The sequence below is a fragment of the Cervus canadensis genome, chromosome 4 (assembly GCF_019320065.1).
Source record: "Cervus canadensis isolate Bull #8, Minnesota chromosome 4, ASM1932006v1, whole genome shotgun sequence".
In the NCBI taxonomy this organism is placed as follows: Eukaryota; Metazoa; Chordata; class Mammalia; order Artiodactyla; family Cervidae; genus Cervus; species Cervus canadensis.
In genome coordinates this window covers 18,779,215-18,783,379 of record NC_057389.1, presented here as the reverse complement: position 1 = coordinate 18,783,379, position 4,165 = coordinate 18,779,215, and the positions used below count along the sequence as shown (strand labels likewise).

The 4,165-nt window shown below is 36.7% G+C and overlaps 1 pseudogene; it reads right to left on the bottom strand.

The window, feature by feature from the left end:
- Positions 1-1,443: 1,443 nt before the first annotated feature.
- On the bottom strand, positions 1,444-1,869 carry LOC122439176 (annotated as a pseudogene).
- Between the last annotated feature and the right edge of the window lie 2,296 nt (positions 1,870-4,165).

Below are 4,165 nucleotides of genomic sequence, written 5' to 3'. Positions count from 1 at the left end.
GCTACCAAGGAAACAAAAATAATTCTTTGTTGGCCAAGGACAAAGAAGATCAGTTTTACAGAAAAGTTATCTGTACTTTTAATCTGAATAATGGCATAACAAATCTGATGCCGACTACAGATAAACAAGCTAAGAAAACCACAAATTACTAGAATTAAAATGTAATCTTACAACATTACAATTTCTAAAATGCCAAATATTTATCATTTACACATATTTCATTTGAGAATATAAGTATTGTTCTCACTTAGTATGATAGATCTAACTTCATAAAATTAAAGGATAATAATGCAATAATATTGTTATGAAATGAATAGGATTTGGGTGTCAGAGGTAAGTTCAATTCCTGCCTCCACAATTTGCTAGCTGTGTGGACTGGACAAATACTTAAAGTCTCCAAACTGATTTCCTTTGTGTAAAATGGGAAAAATAATCCTCTACTTCTTTGGAATGTTGTATAATGTGAGACGACACATTAAATGTGCCTGACAGAATATGGTTGACCCTAAAAACCCTCAATAAATATTAGCTATATCTAGTATAGTCTGACTTAGGCTGGTGCAATGGGTGGTGTGTGTGTGTTCAGTTGTGTCCGACTCTTTGCAGCCTCATGGACTGTAGCCTGCCAGGCTCCTTTGGCCATGGGAGTATCCTGGCAAGAATACTGGAGTGGGCTGCCATTTCCTTCTCCAGGGGATCTTCCCAACCGAGGGATTGAAGCTGGGTCTCTTGCATTGGCAGGCAGATTTTTTTTCTTTTTTTAACCACTGAGCCACCTCAGTGAGGTCTGTACAATACTTCATATTTACTATTTGCTCTTCAAAGAGTTTCTTTCTCATTTTTTATTATTTTTTACTGAATTTTTGAATACATTCAGTGCATTCAACTTTTCCTGAAAAAAAAAAAAAAAGAACTATGTTTATCAATTAAATCTTTCATATTTTTAGAGATTGTTCATTCTCTTAGACCAATGTTTTCCTTTTTTGTTTGGAGAATTTCTTCCACAGCCTGACCCCACAGGTTTGTCTGAGGCTGTCAGCATCCCTTCATCACAGGTGATTACTCCTTCTGGGTGGCCACGCCCCACAGACCTCTTTCTGTCTCACCTGGTCTGGTAAGTGTCCTCTTCCAGCTCTTTCAGGCCTAAGAGTGGGGGTGGGGAGAAGGCATTTTGTTATGGCTGTAGCCCCTGCTAACTGCACTAACCTATGACTTCCCTACATTCTGCCTACACTTTGTAAATCTCTCTATATGAGATTCTCCTTTAAATACTTAGTTTTACTTTGCCTTTTATTTCTTACTGCAGGACCTCAATCCCTTCATGTATCTTCATGTTACTGTTTAAATAGTAATTTCTTGAGAACAAAAGATATTTACTAGTTTTTTTGGTGGGGAAAGCAAATTTTTTTTTTTTTTTTTTTTTTAAACAAATACACCAAAGAATCATGCAATGCTGCCAGCGTTGGAAGCAATCCTGGACCACAATTCAGCCTTTGCAACTGGCCCTGTGATGGCAGAACCTTTCATCTCGCCTTTATTGTTTACTGTGACCCCTGCATTATCTTCAAAATAAACACACCATCTTTTCTCCCTTTTGACTAACGATGTCGAATTACCACCGCTGGATGTACCTTCTTTCTGAGCTCTGCTTTGCCTTTCTTGACTGTGGCCGTCACCATGTCACCCTCACCGGCAGCAGGAAGTCTATTCAGTCGTCCCTCGAGCCCCTTCACCGAGATAATATACAGATCTTTGGCTCCTGTGTTTTCAGAACAGTTGATCAGGGCTCCAACCGGAAGACCCAAGGAAGTCCGGAATTTCGCACCAGAGGACCCACCACGTCCTCGCTTCGACATCTTGAACGCCAGAAAGGGACAAAAAGAAAAAAAAAAGCTTTACTACTTTTTAATTTGCATCTTTTACAGCCATAAAGTTGTGGATTTGTTGGTGGCTCGGATGGTAAAGAATCTGCCTGCAATGCAGGAAACCCGAGTTTGATCCCTGGGGTGAGAAAATCCCCTGGAGAAGGGAATGGCTACCCACTCCAGTATTCTTGCCTGGAGAATTCCATGGACAGAGGAGCCTGGCGAACTACATACAGTCCATGGGGTCACAAACAGTCAGACACAACTTAGTGAATAACAGTTTTACTTTTTTTTTTTTTCATGAAGTTGTGGATTTATAGGAGAAATAGTGTATAAGTTAAATGACAGTGCTAGCATTGTTTTTGTAAGGATGTGTGCGGGCAAGGGCTGAGGAATTTTTGCATCTTTTTACCCATACCCTGTTTTAAGTCAAGAATGCTGTGGAGAAACACTGCCAGTATTTCCAGGGTCTCACTAATGAGATGGGACTCCACTGGCTTCTACTAATATCTCCACTGTTTTGTAGCAGCTAGAGAAGGAGTGAGGATAGAGAGTGATGGCAGAGCTCTTTAAATTTTTCTTTTTTTTTAAAAATTCATAATTCATCGCATATAAGGTGATAATCATGTTGTTGAGTTCAGCTTAACCTTCTTCCTTCAGAGCCTCTTTGAATACCATGGCATCAAAGTATAGGTAAAAGACAAATGTTGGTGATTTACCAAGGTATTTCAGAGCTATCTATTCCTAGTTATGAAATATGGATATAAATGTGATATGGATATGGATATTAAAAGAAACTGAGATTACTGTCTCTTGTCCAGTAAAATAATCTCTGTATATATACATGTAGGTGTATTAATATATACTTGACAGTCGTATTCATAGGGAAAATAGCCTCTAAAAATGTCTGTGTAATCAACAGAAAATATTTTTCAAATTTGCTGTCATATTCAATGTCATTTACTAATGTTCACATTTTGCTTAAATTTTCACTAAATTTATAGTTTTTCAAAACTGTGAATATTTTGAAAGGATTGTGTATTGCAAGTTACTGTCTCCTCATAACCGCTAGCACATCTGTATGGCTCACTTATCAACAATCCATAGAACTGCAAACTTGGATTGGAGAAGACCTAAAGGTGACAGGAATGTCCTTAAACCTGTCTAATCCCTAAAGGTGCACCTGTGGACAAAGAGAGCTGGAGGTGGGATTATGAACACACAAAATATATTGTCTGTCTAAAACTACCAACCTTGACTAAACTCACTCTATCCCTTGATTCTAAATACATGTCTGGAGTCAAGGAAATAGAACTGGAACAATATTTACTTCATTACAAATTTTTCTGTTAAATACTTAACTCTAGCTTTTTCAGCAATGGGGGTTTGAATTCAATAAACCATTTAGGCAATATTTGCGTACTTTGTGAAGGTAATGTGATAAAAGAATCATCTGTAAATATTTAATTAGAGTCGAACATTTAGGTGAGTGTGTCCCCATGGGAAGTCTTACAGTTACTATAATTTTGCAGAATGTTGTTACATACATCTGATTAGTGTACTTGGGAAATTGTGTAGATTCTTAACTAGAGAGAATTAATATTTTGTTTTTTATTAAAAGATTAAAGGACTAAAATTTTCCCATATCTTGTTAAGTGACCTATAAAAGCTACTTTAATCATTTTATAGCTTCTTTTTGGTCTCAAATTTATTTGAATGTGGTTCTTTACTAACTAAAAATGCTAATTACTGATCTGAATTACATTTTGCCAGTTAACAGTACTTTAAAGGTAGGGGTTTCATTTTTCTCAGATGTTAGTTTACCTGGAATCCTTTGGTTTTTGAAAAATAAAAATATAATAAATGGTGAAGGCACACACATAAGTAGTTAGGATTGACCAATGATTAATATATTCTATGTAATATATTTGAGTAACACTTTCAAATAACGTATTGAATGAGTACTACAGGGGAAATTATATGAAAATTGATTATTAGTGATAGTTTGTGAGCATTAGTGAAAGTAGAGAGTGAAACAGCTGACTTAAAACTCAATATTAAAAAAAAATCTTAAGATCATGGCATCCAGCCCCATCACTTCGTGGCAAATAGAAGGGGAAAAAGAGGAAACAGTGACAGATTTTATTTTCTTGGCCTCCAAAATCACTGCAGATGGTGACTACAGCTAGGAAATTAAAAGACACTTGCCCCTTGGAAGGAAAGCTCCACACACCTAGACAGTGTATTAAAAAGCAGTGATATACTTTGCAAACAAAGGTCTGTATAGTCAAAAACTACTG